The sequence below is a fragment of the Pristiophorus japonicus genome, chromosome 5 (assembly GCF_044704955.1).
Source record: "Pristiophorus japonicus isolate sPriJap1 chromosome 5, sPriJap1.hap1, whole genome shotgun sequence".
Lineage (NCBI taxonomy): Eukaryota > Metazoa > Chordata > Chondrichthyes > Pristiophoridae > Pristiophorus > Pristiophorus japonicus.
The window spans coordinates 300,520,204-300,539,041 of NC_091981.1; positions in this window are offsets into that span (position 1 = coordinate 300,520,204).

Consider the following 18,838-nt stretch of genomic DNA (forward strand, 5'->3'; position numbering starts at 1 on the left):
AGTCGAAGGGACTCCGGGACTGGTGTCGAACAGTCGAAGGGACTCCGGGACTGGTGTCGAACAGTCGAAGGGACTCCGGGACTGGTGTCGAACTGTCGAAGGGACTCTGGGACTGGTGTCGAACAGTCGAAGGGACTCTGGGACTGGTGTCGAACAGTCGAAGGGACTTCAGGACTGCTGTCGAACAGTCGAAGGGACTCTGGGACTGGTGTCGAACAGTCGAAGGGACTCCGGGACTGGTGTCGTACAGTCGAAGGGACTCTGGGACTGGTGTCGAACAGTCGAAGGGACTCCGGGACTGGTGTCGAACAGTCGAAGGGACTCTGGGACTGGTGTCGAACAGTCGAAGGGACTCCGGGACTGGTGTCGAACAGTCGAAGGGACTCCGGGACTGGTGACGAACAGTCGGAGGGACTCCGGGACTGGTGTCGAACAGTCGAAGGGACTCCGGGACTGGTGTCGAACAGTCGAAGGGACTCCGGGACTGGTGTCGAACAGTCGAAGGGACTCCGGGACTGGTGTCGAACTGTCGAAGGGACTCAGGGACTGGTGTCGAACAGTCGAAGGGACTCCGGGACTGGTGTCGGGCAGGTCGAAGGGACTCCAGGGCTGGTGTCGAACAGTCGAAGGGACCCTGGGACTGGTGTCGAACAGTCGAAGGGACTCTGGGACTGGTGTCGAACAGTCGAAGGGACTCTGGGACTGGTGTCGAACAGTCGAAGGGACTTCAGGACTGCTGTCGAACAGTCGAAGGGACTCTGGGACTGGTGTCGAACAGTCGAAGGGACTCTGGGACTGGTGTCGGACAGTCGAAGGGACTCCGGGACTGGTGTCGAACAGTCGCAGAGACTCCAGGACTGGTGACGAACAGTCGAAGGGACTCCGGGACTGGTGTCGAACAGTCGAAGGGACTCCGGGACTGGTGTCGAACAGTCGAAGGGACTCCGGGACTGGTGTCGAACAGTCGAAGGGACTCCGGGACTGGTGTCGAACTGTCGAAGGGACTCCGGGGCTGGTGTCGAACAGTCGAAGGGACTCCGGGACTGGTGTCGAACAGTCAAAGGGACTCCAGGACTGGTGTCGAACAGGTCGAAGGGACTCCGGGACTGGTGTCGAACAGTCGAAGGGTCTCCAGTACTGGTGTCGAACAGTCGAAGGGACTCCGGGACTGGTGTCGAACAGTCGAAGGGACTCCAGGACTGGTGTCGAACAGTCGAAGGGACTCCGGGGCTGGTGTCGAACAATCGAAGGGACTCCAGGACTCGTGTCGAACAGTCGAAGGGACTCCGGGGCTGGTGTCGAACAGTCGAAGGGACTCCGGGACTGGTGTCGAACAGTCAAAGGGACTCCAGGACTGGTGTCGAACAGGTCGAAGGGACTCCGGGACTGGTGTCGAACAGTCGAAGGGTCTCCAGTACTGGTGTCGAACAGTCGAAGGGACTCCGGGACTGGTGTCGAACAGTCGAAGGGACTCCAGGACTGGTGTCGAACAGTCGAAGGGACTCCGGGGCTGGTGTCGAACAATCGAAGGGACTCCAGGACTCGTGTCGAACAGTCGTAGGGACACCAGGACTGGTGTCGAACAGTCGAAGGGACTCCGGGACTGGTGTGAAACAGTCGAAGGGACTCCGGGACTGGTGTCGAACAGTCGAAGGGACTCCGGGACTGGTGTCGAACAGTCGAAGGGACTCCGGGACTGGTGTCGAACAGTCGAAGTGACTCCAGGACTGTTGTCGGACAGGTCGAAGGGACTCCAGGGCTGGGGTCGAACAGTCGAAGGGACTCCGGGACTGGTGTCGAACAGTCGAAGGGACTCCAGGGCTGGTGTCGAACAGTCGAAGGGACTCCAGGACTGGTGTCGAACAGTCGAAGGGGCTCCAGGACTGGTGTCGAACAGGTCGAAGGGACTCTGGGACTGGTGTCGAACAGTCGAAGGGACTCCGGGACTGGTGTCGAACAGTCGAAGGGACTCCGGGACTGGTGTTGAACAGTCGAAGGGACTCCAGGACTGGTGTCGAACAGTCGCAGGGACTCCGGGACTGGTGTCGAACAGTCGAAGGGACTCCGGGACTGGTGTCGAACAGTCGAAGGGACTCTAGGACTGGTGTCGAATAGTCGAAGGGACTCCAGGACTGCTGTCGAACAGTCGCAGGGACTCCGGGACTGGTGACGAACAGTCGAAGGGACTCCGGGACTGGTGTCGAACAATCGAAGGGACTCCGGGACTGGTGTCGAACAGTCGAAGGGACTCCGGGACTGGTGTCGAACAGTCGAAGGGACCCTGGGACTGGTGTCGAACAGTCGAAGGGACTCTGGGACTGGTGTCGAACAGTCGACGGGACTCAGGGACTGGTGTCGAACAGTCGAAGGGACTCCGGGACTGGTGTCGAACTGTCGAAGGGACTCAGGGACTGGTGTCGAACAGTCGAAGGGACTCTGGGACTGGTGTCGGGCAGGTCGAAGGGACTCCAGGGCTGGTGTCGAACAGTCGAAGGGACCCTGGGACTGGTGTCGAACAGTCGAAGGGACTCTGGGACTGGTGTCGAACAGTCGACGGGACTCTGGGACTGGTGTCGAACAGTCGAAGGGACTTCAGGACTGCTGTCGAACAGTCGAAGGGACTCTGGGACTGGTGTCGAACAGTCGAAGGGACTCTGGGACTGGTGTCGTACAGTCGAAGGGACTCCGGGACTGGTGTCGAACAGTCGCAGAGACTCCAGGACTGGTGACGAACAGTCGAAGGGACTCCGGGACTGGTGTCGAACAGTCGAAGGGACTCCGGGACTGGTGTCGAACTGTCGAAGGGACTCCTGGGCTGGTGTCGAACAGTCGAAGGGACTCCGGGACTGGTGTCGAACAGTCGAAGGGACTCCAGGACTGGTGTCGAACAGGTCGAAGGGACTCCGGGACTGGTGTCGAACAGTCGAAGGGTCTCCAGTACTGGTGTCGAACAGTCGAAGGGACTCCGGGACTGGTGTCGAACAGTCGAAGGGACTCCAGGACTGGTGTCGAACAGTCGAAGGGACTCCGGGGCTGGTGTCGAACAATCGAAGGGACTCCAGGACTCGTGTCGAACAGTCGTAGGGACACCAGGACTGGTGTCGAACAGTCGAAGGGACTCCGGGACTGGTGTGGAACAGTCGAAGGGACTCCGGGACTGGTGTCGAACAGCCGAAGGGACTCCGGGACTGGTGTCGAACAGTCGAAGGGACTCCGGGACTGGTGTCGAACAGTCGAAGTGACTCCAGGACTGTTGTCGGACAGGTCGAAGGGACTCCAGGGCTGGGGTCGAACAGTCGAAGGGACTCCGGGACTGGTGTCGAACAGTCGAAGGGACTCCAGGGCTGGTGTCGAACAGTCGAAGGGACTCCGGGACTGGTGTCGAACAGTCGAAGGGACTCCAGGACTGGTGTCGAACAGTCGAAGGGGCTCCAGGACTGGTGTCGAACAGGTCGAAGGGACTCTGGGACTGGTGTCGAACAGTCGAAGGGACTCCGGGACTGGTGTTGAACAGTCGAAGGGACTCCAGGACTGGTGTCGAACAGTCGCAGGGACTCCGGGACTGGTGTCGAACAGTCGAAGGGACTCCGGGACTGGTGACGAACAGTCGAAGGGACTCCAGGACTGGTGTCGAACAGTCGAAGGGACTCCAGGACTGCTGTCGAACAGTCGCAGGGACTCCGGGACTGGTGACGAACAGTCGAAGGGACTCCGGGACTGGTGTCGAACAGTCGAAGGGACTCCGGGACTGGTGTCGAACAGTCGAAGGGACTCCGGGACTGGTGTCGAACAGTCGAAGGGACTCCGGGACTGGTGTCGAACTGTCGAAGGGACTCAGGGACTGGTGTCGAACAGTCGAAGGGACTCTGGGACTGGTGTCGGGCAGGTCGAAGGGACTCCAGGGCTGGTGTCGAACAGTCGAAGGGACCCTGGGACTGGTGTCGAACAGTCGAAGGGACTCTGGGACTGGTGTCGAACAGTCGACGGGACTCTGGGACTGGTGTCGAACAGTCGAAGGGACTTCAGGACTGCTGTCGAACAGTCGAAGGGACTCTGGGACTGGTGTCGAACAGTCGAAGGGACTCTGGGACTGGTGTCGTACAGTCGAAGGGACGCCGGGACTGGTGTCGAACAGTCGCAGAGACTCCAGGACTGGTGACGAACAGTCGAAGGGACTCCGGGACTGGTGTCGAACAGTCGAAGGGACTCCGGGACTGGTGTCGAACAGTCGAAGGGACTCCGGGACTGGTGTCGAACAGTCGAAGGGACTCCGGGACTGGTGTCGAACTGTCGAAGGGACTCCTGGGCTGGTGTCGAACAGTCGAAGGGACTCCGGGACTGGTGTCGAACAGTCGAAGGGACTCCAGGACTGGTGTCGAACAGGTCGAAGGGACTCCGGGACTGGTGTCGAACAGTCGAAGGGTCTCCAGTACTGGTGTCGAACAGTCGAAGGGACTCCGGGACTGGTGTCGAACAGTCGAAGGTACTCCAGGACTGGTGTCGAACAGTCGAAGGGACTCCGGGGCTGGTGTCGAACAATCGAAGGGACTCCAGGACTCATGTCGAACAGTCGTAGGGACACCAGGACTGGTGTCGAACAGTCGAAGGGACTCCGGGACTGGTGTGGAACAGTCGAAGGGACTCCGGGACTGGTGTCGAACAGTCGAAGGGACTCCGGGACTGGTGTCGAACAGTCGAAGGGACTCCGGGACTGGTGTCGAACAGTCGAAGTGACTCCAGGACTGTTGTCGGACAGGTCGAAGGGACTCCAGGGCTGGGGTCGAACAGTCGAAGGGACTCCGGGACTGGTGTCGAACAGTCGAAGGGACTCCAGGGCTGGTGTCGAACAGTCGAAGGGACTCCAGGACTGGTGTCGAACAGTCGAAGGGGCTCCAGGACTGGTGTCGAACAGGTCGAAGGGACTCCGGGACTGGTGTCGAACAGTCGAAGGGACACCAGGACTGGTGTCGAACAGTCGCAGGGACTCCGGGACTGGTGTCGAACAGTCGAAGGGACTCCGGGACTGGTGTCGAACAGTCGAAGGGACTCCGGGACTGGTGTCGAACAGTCGAAGGGACTCTGGGACTGGTGTCGAACAGTCGAAGGGACTCCGGGACTGGTGTCGAACAGTCGCAGGGACTCCGGGACTGGTGACGAACAGTCGAAGGGACTCTGGGACTGGTGTCGAACTGTCGAAGGGACTCCAGGACTGGTGTCGAACAGTCGAAGGGACTCCGGGACTGGTGTCGAACAGTCGAAGGGACTCTGGGACTGGTGTCGAACAGTCGAAGGGACTCTGGGACTGGTGTCGAATAGTCGAAGGGACTCCGGGACTGGTGACGAACAGTCGAAGGGACTCCGGGACTGGTGTCGAACTGTCGAAGGGACTCCAGGACTGGTGTCGAACAGTCGAAAGGACTCCTGGACTGGTGTCGAACAGTCGAAGGGACTCTGGGACTGGTGTCGAACAGTCGAAGGGATTCCGGGACTGGTGTCGAACTGTCGAAGGGATTCCGGGACTGGTGTCGAACAGTCGAAGGGACTCTGGGACTGGTGTCGAACAGTCGAAGGGATTCCGGGACTGGTGTCGAACTGTCGAAGGGACTCCGGGACTGGTGTCGAACAGTCGAAGGGACTCCAGGGCTGGTGTCGAACAGTCGAAGGGACTCCGGGACTGGTGTCGAACAGTCGAAGGGACTCTGGGACTGGTGTCGAACAGTCGAAGGGACTCTGGGACTGGTGTCGAACAGTCGAAGGGACTCCGGGACTGGTGTCGAACAGTCAAAGGGACTCCGGGACTGGTGTCGAATAGTCGAAGGGACTCCGGGACTGGTGTGGAACAGTCGAAGGGACTCCGGGACTGATGTCGAACAGTCGAAGGGACTCCGTGACTGGTGTCGAACAGTCGAAGGGACTCCGGGACTGGTGTCGAACAGTCGAAGGGACTCCGGGACTGGTGTCGAACAGTCGAAGGGACTCCGGGACTGGTGTCGAACAGTCGAAGGGACTCAGGGACTGGTGTCCAACATTCGAAGGGATTCCTGGACTGGTGTCGAACAGTCGAAGGGACTCCGGGACTGGCGTCGAACAGTTGTCGGGACTCCAGGACTGGTGTCGAACAGTCGAGGGGACTCCGGGACTGGTGTGGAACAGTCGAAGGGACTCCGGGACTGGTGTCGAACAGTCGAAGGGACTCCGGGACTGGTGTCGAACAGTCGAAGGGACTCCTGGACTGGTGTCGAACAGTCGAAGGGACTCCGGGACTGGTGTCGAACAGTCGAAGGGACTCCGGGACTGGTGTCGAACAGTCGAAGGGACTCAGGGACTGGTGTCGAACAGTCGAAGGGACTCCGGGACTGGTGTCGAACAGTCGAAGGGACTCCTGGACTGGTGTCGAACAGTCGAAGGGACTCCGGGACTGCTGTCGAACAGTCGAAGGGACTCCGGGACTGGTGTCGAACAGTCGAAGGGACTCCGGGAGTGGTGTCGAACAGTCGAAGGGACTCCGGGACTGGTGTCGAACAGTCGAAGGGACTCCAGGACTGGTGTCGAACAGTCGAAGGGACTCTGGGACTGGTGTCGAACAGTCGAAGGGACTCCTGTACTGGTGTCGAACAGTCGAAGGGACTCCGGGACTGGTGTCGAACAGTCGAAGGGACTCCGGGCTGGTGTCGAACAGTCGAAGGGACTCCAGGGCTGGTGTCGAACAGTCGAAGGGACTCCGGGACTGGTGTCGAACAGTCGAAGGGACTCCGGGACTGGTGTCGAACAGTCAAAGGGACTCCGGGACTGGTGTCGAACAGTCGAAGGGACTCCGGGACTGGTGTCGAACAGTCGAAGGGACTCCGGGACTGGTGTCGAACAGTCGAAGGGACTCCAGGACTGGTGTCGAACAGTCGAAGGGACTCCGGGACTGGTGTCGAACAGTCGAAGGGACTCCGGGACTGGTGTCGAACTGTCGAAGGGACTCCGGGACTGGTGTCGAACAGTCGAAGGGACTCTGGGACTGGTGTCGAACAGTCGAAGGGACTTCAGGACTGCTGTCGAACAGTCGAAGGGACTCTGGGACTGGTGTCGAACAGTCGAAGGGACTCCGGGACTGGTGTCGTACAGTCGAAGGGACTCCGGGACTGGTGTCGAACAGTCGCAGGGACTCCAGTACTGGTGACGAACAGTCGAAGGGACTCCGGGACTGGTGTCGAACAGTCGAAGGGACTCCGGGACTGGTGTCGAACAGTCGAAGGGACTCCGGGACTGGTGTCGAACAGTCGAAGGGACTCCGGGACTGGTGTCGAACTGTCGAAGGGACTCCTGGGCTGGTGTCGAACAGTCGAAGGGACTCCGGGACTGGTGTCGAACAGTCGAAGGGACTCCAGGACTGGTGTCGAACAGGTCGAAGGGACTCCGGGACTGGTGTCGAACAGTCGAAGGGTCTCCAGTACTGGTGTCGAACAGTCGAAGGGACTCCGGGACTGGTGTCGAACAGTCGAAGGGACTCCAGGACTGGTGTCGAACAGTCGAAGGGACTCCGGGGCTGGTGTCGAACAATCGAAGGGACTCCAGGACTCGTGTCGAACAGTCGTAGGGACACCAGGACTGGTGTCGAACAGTCGAAGGGACTCCGGGACTGGTGTGGAACAGTCGAAGGGACTCCGGGACTGGTGTCGAACAGTCGAAGGGACTCCGGGACTGGTGTCGAACAGTCGAAGGGACTCCGGGAATGGTGTCGAACAGTCGAAGTGACACCAGGACTGTTGTCGGACAGGTCGAAGGGACTCCAGGGCTGGGGTCGAACAGTCGAAGGGACTCCGGGACTGGTGTCGAACAGTCGAAGGGACTCCAGGGCTGGTGTCGAACAGTCGAAGGGACTCCAGGACTGGTGTCGAACAGTCGAAGGGGCTCCAGGACTGGTGTCGAACAGGTCGAAGGGACTCCGGGACTGGTGTCGAACAGTCGAAGGGACTCCGGGACTGGTGTCGAACAGTCGAAGGGACTCCGGGACTGGTGTCGAACAGTCGAAGGGACTCCAGGACTGGTGTCGAACAGTCGCAGGGACTCCGGGACTGGTGTCGAACACTCAAAGGGACTCCGGGACTGGTGTCGAACAGTCGAAGGGACTCCGGGACTGGTGTCGAACAGTCGAAGGGACTCCGGGACTGGTGTCGAACAGTCGAAGGGACTCCAGGACTGGTGTCGAACAGTCGCAGGGACTCCGGGACTGGTGTCGAACAGTCGAAGGGACTCCGGGACTGGTGTCGAACAGTCGAAGGGACTCCGGGACTGGTGTCGAACAGTCGAAGGGACTCTGGGACTGGTGTCGAACAGTCGAAGGGACTCCAGGACTGGTGTCGAACAGTCGCAGGGACTCCGGGGCTGGTGTCGAACAATCGAAGGGACTCCAGGACTCGTGTCGAACAGTCGTAGGGACACCAGGACTGGTGTCGAACAGTCGAAGGGACTCCGGGACTGGTGTGGAACAGTCGAAGGGACTCCGGGACTGGTGTCGAACAGTCGAAGGGACTCCGGGACTGGTGTCGAACAGTCGAAGGGACTCCGGGAATGGTTTCGAACAGTCGAAGTGACACCAGGACTGTTGTCGGACAGGGCGAAGGGACTCCAGGGCTGGGGTCGAACAGTCGAAGGGACTCCGGGACTGGTGTCGAACAGTCGAAGGGACTCCAGGGCTGGTGTCGAACAGTCGAAGGGACTCCAGGACTGGTGTCGAACAGTCGAAGGGGCTCCAGGACTGGTGTCGAACAGGTCGAAGGGACTCCGGGACTGGTGTCGAACAGTCGAAGGGACTCCGGGACTGGTGTCGAACAGTCGAAGGGACTCCGGGACTGGTGTCGAACAGTCGAAGGGACTCCAGGACTGGTGTCGAACAGTCGCAGGGACTCCGGGACTGGTGTCGAACAGTCGAAGGGACTCCGGGACTGGTGTCGAACAGTCGAAGGGACTCCGGGATTGGTGTCGAACAGTCGAAGGGACTCCGGGACTGGTGTTGAACAGTCGAAGGGACTCCAGGACTGGTGTCGAACAGTCGCAGGGACTCCGGGACTGGTGTCGAACAGTCGAAGGGACTCCGGGACTGGTGTCGAACAGTCGAAGGGACTCCGGGACTGGTGTCGAACAGTCGAAGGGACTCTGGGACTGGTGTCGAACAGTCGAAGGGACTCCAGGACTGGTGTCGAACAGTCGCAGGGACTCCGGGACTGGTGACGAACAGTCGAAGGGACTCCGGGACTGGTGTCGAACAGTCGAAGGGACTCCAGGACTGGTGTCGAACAGTCGAAGGGACTCCGGGACTGGTGTCAAACAGTCAAAGGGACTCCAGGACTGGTGTCGAACAGTCGAAGGGACTCTGGGACTGGTGTCGAATAGTCGAAGGGACTCCGGGACTGGTGACGAACAGTCAAAGGGACTCCAGGACTGGTGTCGAACAGTCGAAGGGACTCCGGGACTGGTGTCGAACTGTCGAAGGGACTCTGGGACTGGTGTCGAACAGTCGAAGGGACTCCGGGACTGGTGTCGAACTGTCGAAGGGACTCCGGGACTGGTGTCGAACAGTCGAAGGGACTCCAGGGCTGGTGTCGAACAGTCGAAGGGACCCTGGGACTGGTGTCGAACAGTCGAAGGGACTCTGGGACTGGTGTCGAACAGTCGAAGGGACTCCGGGACTGGTGTCGAACAGTCGAAGGGACTTCAGGACTGCTGTCGAACAGTCGAAGGGACTCTGGGACTGGTGTCGAACAGTCGTAGGGACTCCGGGACTGGTGTCGAACAGTCGAAGGGACTCCGGGACTGGTGTCGAACAGTCGAAGGGACTCTGGGACTGGTGTCGAACAGTCGAAGGGACTCTGGGACTGGTGTCGAACAGTCGAAGGGACTCCGGGACTGGTGTCGAACAGTCGAAGGGACTCTGGGACTGGTGTCGAACAGTCGAAGGGACTCCGGGACTGGTGTCGAACAGTCGAAGGGACTCTGGGACTGGTGTCGAACAGTCGAAGGGACTCCGGGACTGGTGTCGAACAGTCGAAGGGACTCCGGGACTGGTGTCGAACAGTCGCAGGGACTCCGGGACTGGTGACGAACAGTCGAAGGTACTCCGGGACTGGTGTCGAACAGTCGAAGGGACTCCAGGACTGGTGTCGAACAGTCGAAGGGACTCTGGGACTGGTGTCAAACAGTCGAAGTGACTCCGGGACTGGTGTCGAACAGTCGAAGGGACTCCAGGACTGGTGTCGAACAGTCGAAGGGACTCCAGGGCTGGTGTCGAACAGTCGAATGGACTCCGGGACTGGTGTCGAACAGTCGAAGGGACTCCAGGACCGGTGTCGAACAATTCGAAGGGACTCCGGGACTGGTGTCGAACAGTCGAAGGGACTCCGGGACTGGTGTCGAACAGTCGAAGGGACTTCAGGACTGCTGTCGAACAGTCGAAGGGACTCTGGGACTGGTGTCGAACAGTCGAAGGGACTCCGGGACTGGTGTCGTACAGTCGAAGGGACTCCGGGACTGGTGTCGAACAGTCGCAGGGACTCCAGTACTGGTGACGAACAGTCGAAGGGACTCCGGGACTGGTGTCGAACAGTCGAAGGGACTCCGGGACTGGTGTCGAACAGTCGAAGGGACTCCGGGACTGGTGTCGAACAGTCGAAGGGACTCCGGGACTGGTGTCGAACTGTCGAAGGGACTCCTGGGCTGGTGTCGAACAGTCGAAGGGACTCCGGGACTGGTGTCGAACAGTCGAAGGGACTCCAGGACTGGTGTCGAACAGGTCGAAGGGACTCCGGGACTGGTGTCGAACAGTCGAAGGGTCTCCAGTACTGGTGTCGAACAGTCGAAGGGACTCCGGGACTGGTGTCGAACAGTCGAAGGGACTCCAGGACTGGTGTCGAACAGTCGAAGGGACTCCGGGGCTGGTGTCGAACAATCGAAGGGACTCCAGGACTCGTGTCGAACAGTCGTAGGGACACCAGGACTGGTGTCGAACAGTCGAAGGGACTCCGGGACTGGTGTGGAACAGTCGAAGGGACTCCGGGACTGGTGTCGAACAGTCGAAGGGACTCCGGGACTGGTGTCGAACAGTCGAAGGGACTCCGGGAATGGTGTCGAACAGTCGAAGTGACACCAGGACTGTTGTCGGACAGGTCGAAGGAACTCCAGGGCTGGGGTCGAACAGTCGAAGGGACTCCGGGACTGGTGTCGAACAGTCGAAGGGACTCCAGGGCTGGTGTCGAACAGTCGAAGGGACTCCAGGACTGGTGTCGAACAGTCGAAGGGGCTCCAGGACTGGTGTCGAACAGGTCGAAGGGACTCCGGGACTGGTGTCGAACAGTCGAAGGGACTCCGGGACTGGTGTCGAACAGTCGAAGGGACTCCGGGACTGGTGTCGAACAGTCGAAGGGACTCCAGGACTGGTGTCGAACAGTCGCAGGGACTCCGGGACTGGTGTCGAACACTCAAAGGGACTCCGGGACTGGTGTCGAACAGTCGAAGGGACTCCGGGACTGGTGTCGAACAGTCGAAGGGACTCCGGGACTGGTGTCGAACAGTCGAAGGGACTCCAGGACTGGTGTCGAACAGTCGCAGGGACTCCGGGACTGGTGTCGAACAGTCGAAGGGACTCCGGGCCTGGTGTCGAACAGTCGAAGGGACTCCGGGACTGGTGTCGAACAGTCGAAGGGACTCTGGGACTGGTGTCGAACAGTCGAAGGGACTCCAGGACTGGTGTCGAACAGTCGCAGGGACTCCGGGGCTGGTGTCGAACAATCGAAGGGACTCCAGGACTCGTGTCGAACAGTCGTAGGGACACCAGGACTGGTGTCGAACAGTCGAAGGGACTCCGGGACTGGTGTGGAACAGTCGAAGGGACTCCGGGACTGGTGTCGAACAGTCGAAGGGACTCCGGGACTGGTGTCGAACAGTCGAAGGGACTCCGGGAATGGTTTCGAACAGTCGAAGTGACACCAGGACTGTTGTCGGACAGGTCGAAGGGACTCCAGGGCTGGGGTCGAACAGTCGAAGGGACTCCGGGACTGGTGTCGAACAGTCGAAGGGACTCCAGGGCTGGTGTCGAACAGTCGAAGGGACTCCAGGACTGGTGTCGAACAGTCGAAGGGGCTCCAGGACTGGTGTCGAACAGGTCGAAGGGACTCCGGGACTGGTGTCGAACAGTCGAAGGGACTCCGGGACTGGTGTCGAACAGTCGAAGGGACTCCGGGACTGGTGTCGAACAGTCGAAGGGACTCCAGGACTGGTGTCGAACAGTCGCAGGGACTCCGGGACTGGTGTCGAACAGTCGAAGGGACTCCGGGACTGGTGTCGAACAGTCGAAGGGACTCCGGGATTGGTGTCGAACAGTCGAAGGGACTCCGGGACTGGTGTTGAACAGTCGAAGGGACTCCAGGACTGGTGTCGAACAGTCGCAGGGACTCCGGGACTGGTGTCGAACAGTCGAAGGGACTCCGGGACTGGTGTCGAACAGTCGAAGGGACTCCGGGACTGGTGTCGAACAGTCGAAGGGACTCTGGGACTGGTGTCGAACAGTCGAAGGGACTCCAGGACTGGTGTCGAACAGTCGCAGGGACTCCGGGACTGGTGACGAACAGTCGAAGGGATTCTGGGACTGGTGTCGAACAGTCGAAGGGACTCCAGGACTGGTGTCGAACAGTCGAAGGGACTCCGGGACTGGTGTCAAACAGTCGAAGGGACTCTGGGACTGGTGTCAAACAGTCGAAGGGACTCTGGGACTGGTGTCGAATAGTCGAAGGGACTCCGGGACTGGTGTCGAACAGTCGAAGGGACTCCAGGGCTGGTGACGAACAGTCAAAGGGACTCCAGGACTGGTGTCGAACAGTCGAAGGGACTCCGGGACTGGTGTCGAACTGTCGAAGGGACTCTGGGACTGGTGTCGAACAGTCGAAGGGACTCCGGGACTGGTGTCGAACTGTCGAAGGGACTCCGGGACTGGTGTCGAACAGTCGAAGGGACTCCAGGGCTGGTGTCGAACAGTCGAAGGGACCCTGGGACTGGTGTCGAACAGTCGAAGGGACTCTGGGACTGGTGTCGAACAGTCGAAGGGACTCTGGGACTGGTGTCGAACAGTCGAAGGGACTTCAGGACTGCTGTCGAACAGTCGAAGGGACTCTGGGACTGGTGTCGAACAGTCGTAGGGACTCCGGGACTGGTGTCGAACAGTCGAAGGGACTCCGGGACTGGTGTCGAACAGTCGAAGGGACTCTGGGACTGGTGTCGAACAGTCGAAGGGACTCTGGGACTGGTGTCGAACAGTCGAAGGGACTCCGGGACTGGTGTCGAACAGTCGAAGGGACTCTGGGACTGGTGTCGAACAGTCGAAGGGACTCCGGGACTGGTGTCGAACAGTCGAAGGGACTCTGGGACTGGTGTCGAACAGTCGAAGGGACTCCGGGACTGGTGTCGAACAGTCGAAGGGACTCCGGGACTGGTGTCGAACAGTCGCAGGGACTCCGGGACTGGTGACGAACAGTCGAAGGTACTCCGGGACTGGTGTCGAACAGTCGAAGGGACTCCAGGACTGGTGTCGAACAGTCGAAGGGACTCTGGGACTGGTGTCAAACAGTCGAAGTGACTCCGGGACTGGTGTCGAACAGTCGAAGGGACTCCAGGACTGGTGTCGAACAGTCGAAGGGACTCCAGGGCTGGTGTCGAACAGTCGAATGGACTCCGGGACTGGTGTCGAACAGTCGAAGGGACTCCAGGACCGGTGTCGAACAATTCGAAGGGACTCCGGGACTGGTGTCGAACAGTCGAAGGGACTCCGGGACTGGTGTCGAACAGTCGAAGGGACTCCGGGACTGGTGTCGAACTGTCGAAGGGACTCCGGGACTGGTGTCGAACAGTCGAAGGGACTCCAGGACTGGTGTCGAACAGTCGAAGGGACTCCAGGGCTGGTGTCGAACAGTCGAAGGACTCCGGGACTGGTGTCGAACAGTCGAAGGGACTCCAGGACTGGTGTCGAACAGGTCGAAGGTACTCCGGGACTGGTGTCGAACAGTCGAAGGGACTCCGGGACTGGTGTCGAATAGTCGAAGGGACTCCAGGACTGGTGTCGAACAGTCGTAGGGACTCCGGGACTGGTGTCGAACAGTCGAAGGGACTCCGGGACTGGTGTCGAACAGTCGAAGGGACTCTGGGACTGGTGTCGAACAGTCGAAGGGACTCTGGGACTGGTGTCGAACAGTCGAAGGGACTCTGGGACTGGTGTCGAACAGTCGAAGGGACTCCGGGACTGGTGTCGAACAGTCGAAGGGACTCCGGGACTGGTGTCGAACAGTCGAAGGGACTCCGGGACTGGTGTCGAACAGTCGAAGGGACTCCGGGACTGGTGTCGAACAGTCGAAGGGACTCCGGGACTGGTGTCGAACAGTCAAAGGGACTCCGGGACTGGTGTCGAACAGTCGAAGGGACTCTGGGACTGGTGTCGAACTGTCGAAGGGACTCTGGGACTGGTGTCGAACAGTCGAAGGGACTCCGGGACTGGTGTCGAACTGTCGAAGGGACTCCGGGACTGGTGTCGAACAGTCGAAGGGACTCCAGGACTGGTGTCGAACAGTCGAAGGGACTCCAGGGCTGGTGTCGAACAGTCGAAGGGACTCCGGGACTGGTGTCGAACAGTCGAAGGGACTCCAGGACTGGTGTCGAACAGGTCGAAGGGACTCCGGGTCTGGTGTCGAACAGTCGAAGGGACTCCGGGACTGGTGTCGAATAGTCGAAGGGACTCCGGGACTGGTGTCGAACAGTCGTAGGGACTCCGGGACTGGTGTCGAACAGTCGAAGGGACTCCGGGACTGGTGTCGAACAGTCGAAGGGACTCTGGGACTGGTGTCGAACAGTCGAAGGGACTCCGGGACTGGTGTCGAACAGTCGAAGGGACTCTGGGACTGGTGTCGAACAGTCGAAGGGACTCCGGGACTGGTGTCGAACAGTCGAAGGGACTCTGGGACTGGTGTCGAACAGTCGAAGGGACTCCGGGACTGGTGTCGAACAGTCGAAGGGACTCTGGGACTGGTGTCGAACAGTCGAAGGGACTCTGGGACTGGTGTCGAACAGTCGAAGGGACTCCGGGACTGGTGTCGAACAGTCGCAGGGACTCCGGGACTGGTGACGAACAGTCGAAGGGACTCTGGGACTGGTGTCGAACAGTCGAAGGGACTCCGGGACTGGTGTCGAACAGTCGAAGGGACTCTGGGACTGGTGTCGAACAGTCGAAGGGACTCCGGGACTGGTGTCGAACAGTCGCAGGGACTCCGGGACTGGTGACGAACAGTCGAAGGGACTCCGGGACTGGTGTCGAACAGTCGAAGGGACTCCAGGACTGGTGTCGAACAGTCGAAGGGACTCCGGGACTGGTGTCGAATAGTCGAAGGGACTCCAGGACTGGTGTCGAACAGTCGTAGGGACTCCGGGACTGGTGTCGAACAGTCGAAGGGACTCCGGGACTGGTGTCGAACAGTCGCAGAGACTCCAGGACTGGTGACGAACAGTCGAAGGGACTCCGGGACTGGTGTCGAACAGTCGAAGGGACTCCGGGACTGGTGTCGAACAGTCGAAGGGACTCAGGGACTGGTGTCGAACAGTCGAAGGGACTCCGGGACTGGTGTCGAACAGTCGAAGGGACTCTAGGACTGGTGTCGAACAGTCGAAGGGACTCCAGGACTGCTGTCGAACAGTCGCAGGGACTCCGGGACTGGTGACGAACAGTCGAAGGGACTCCGGGACTGGTGTCGAACAGTCGAAGGGACTCCGGGACTGGTGTCGAACAGTCGAAGGGACTCCGGGACTGGTGTCGAACAGTCGAAGGGACTCCGGGACTGGTGTCGAACTGTCGAAGGGACTCAGGGACTGGTGTCGACCAGTCGAAGGGACTCCGGGACTGGTGTCGGGCAGGTCGAAGGGACTCCAGGGCTGGTGTCGAACAGTCGAAGGGACCCTGGGACTGGTGTCGAACAGTCGAAGGGACTCTGGGACTGGTGTCGAACAGTCGAAGGGACTTCAGGACTGCTGTCGAACAGTCGAAGGGACTCTGGGACTGGTGTCGAACAGTCGAAGGGACTCTGGGACTGGTGTCGTACAGTCGAAGGGACTCCGGGACTGGTGTCGAACAGTCGCAGAGACTCCAGGACTGGTGACGAACAGTCGAAGGGACTCCAGGACTGGTGTCGAAAAGTCGAAGGGACTCCGGGACTGGTGTCGAACAGTCGAAGGGACTCCGGGACTGGTGTCGAACAGTCGAAGGGACTCCGGGACTGGTGTCGAAAAGTCGAAGGGACTCCGGGACTGGTGTCGAACAGTCGAAGGGACTCCAGGACTGGTGTCGAACAGTCGAAGGGACTCCGGGACTGGTGTCGAAAAGTCGAAGGGACTCCGGGACTGGTGTCGAACAGTCGAAGGGACTCCGGGACTGGTGTCGAACAGTCGAAGGGACTCCTGGGCTGGTGTCGAACAGTCGAAGGGACTCCGGGACTGGTGTCGAACAGTCGAAGGGACTCCAGGACTGGTGTCGAACAGTCGAAGGGACTCCGGGACTGGTGTCGAACAGTCGAAGGGACTCCGGGACTGGTGTCGAACTGTCGAAGGGACTCCTGGGCTGGTGTCGAACAGTCGAAGGGACTCCGGGACTGGTGTCGAACAGTCGAAGGGACTCCAGGACTGGTGTCGAACAGGTCGAAGGGACTCCGGGACTGGTGTCGAACAGTCGAAGGGTCTCCAGTACTGGTGTCGAACAGTCGAAGGGACTCCGGGACTGGTGTCGAACAGTCGAAGGGACTCCAGGACTGGTGTCGAACAGTCGAAGGGACTCCGGGGCTGGTGTCGAACAATCGAAGGGACTCCAGGACTCGTGTCGAACAGTCGTAGGGACACCAGGACTGGTGTCGAACAGTCGAAGGGACTCCGGGACTGGTGTGGAACAGTCGAAGGGACTCCGGGACTGGTGTCGAACAGTCGAAGGGACTCCGGGACTGGTGTCGAACAGTCGAAGGGACTCCGGGACTGGTGTCGAACAGTCGAAGTGACTCCAGGACTGTTGTCGGACAGGTCGAAGGGACTCCAGGGCTGGGGTCGAACAGTCGAAGGGACTCCGGGACTGGTGTCGAACAGTCGAAGGGACTCCAGGGCTGGTGTCGAACAGTCGAAGGGACTCCAGGACTGGTGTCGAACAGTCGAAGGGGCTCCAGGACTGGTGTCGAACAGGTCGAAGGGACTCCGGGACTGGTGTCGAACAGTCGAAGGGACTCCGGGACTGGTGTCGAACAGTCGAAGGGACTCCGGGACTGGTGTCGAACAGTCGAAGGGACTCCGGGACTGGTGTCGAACAGTCGAAGGGACTCTGGGACTGGTGTCGAACAGTCGTAGGGACTCTGGGACTGGTGTCGAACAGTCGAAGGGACTCCAGGACTGCTGTCGATCAGTCGCAGGGACTCCGGGACTGGTGACGAACAGTCGAAGGGACTCCGGGACTGGTGTCGAACAGTCGAAGGGACTCCGGGACTGGTGTCGAACAGTCGAAGGGACTCCGGGACTGGTGTCGAACAGTCGAAGGGACTCCGGGACTGGTGTCGAACAGTCGAAGGGACTCCGGGACTGGTGTCGAACAGTCGAAGGGACTCCGGGACTGGTGTCGAACTGTCGAAGGGACTCAGGGACTGGTGTCGAACAGTCGAAGGGACTCTGGGACTGGTGTCGGGCAGGTCGAAGGGACTCCAGGGCTGGTGTCGAACAGTCGAAGGGACCCTGGGACTGGTGTCGAACAGTCGAAGGGACTCTGGGACTGGTGTCGAACAGTCGAAGGGACTCTGGGACTGGTGTCGAACAGTCGAAGGGACTTCAGGACTGCTGTCGAACAGTCGAAGGGACTCTGGGACTGGTGTCGAACAGTCGAAGGGACTCTGGGACTGGTGTCGTACAGTCGAAGGGACTCCGGGACTGGTGTCGAACAGTCGCAGAGACTCCAGGACTGGTGACGAACAGTCGAAGGGACTCCGGGACTGGTGTCGAACAGTCGAAGGGACTCCGGGACTGGTGTTGAACAGTCGAAGGGACTCCGGGACTGGTGTCGAACAGTCGAAGGGACTCCGGGACTGGTGTCGAACTGTCGAAGGGACTCCTGGGCTGGTGTCGAACAGTCAAAGGGACTCCGGGACTGGTGTCGAACAGTCGAAGGGACTCCGGGACTGGTGTCGAACAGTCGAAGGGACTCCGGGACTGGTGTCGAACAGTCGAAGGGTCTCCATGACTGGTATCGAACAGTCGAAGGGACTCCAGGGCTGGTGTCGAACAGTCAAAGGGACTCCTGGGCTGGTGTCGAACAGTCAAAGGGACTCCGGGACTGGTGTCGAACAGTCGAAGGGACTCCGGGACTGGTGTCGAACAGGTCGAAGGGACTCCGGGACTGGTGTCGAACTGTCGAAGGGACTCCTGGGCTGGTGTCGAACAGTCAAAGGGACTCCGGGACTGGTGTCGAACAGTCGAAGGGACTCCGGGACTGGTGTCGAACAGGTCGAAGGGACTCCGGGACTGGTGTCGAACAGTTGAAGGGTCTCCAGTACTGGTGTCGAACAGTCGAAGGGACTCCGGGACTGGTGTCGAACAGTCGAAGGTACTCCAGGACTGGTGTCGAACAGTCGAAGGGACTCCGGGGCTGGTGTCGAACAATCGAAGGGACTCCAGGACTCGTGTCGAACAGTCGTAGGGACACCAGGACTGGTGTCGAACAGTCGAAGGGACTCCGGGACTGGTGTGGAACAGTCGAAGGGACTCCGGGACTGGTGTCGAACAGTCGAAGGGACTCCGGGAC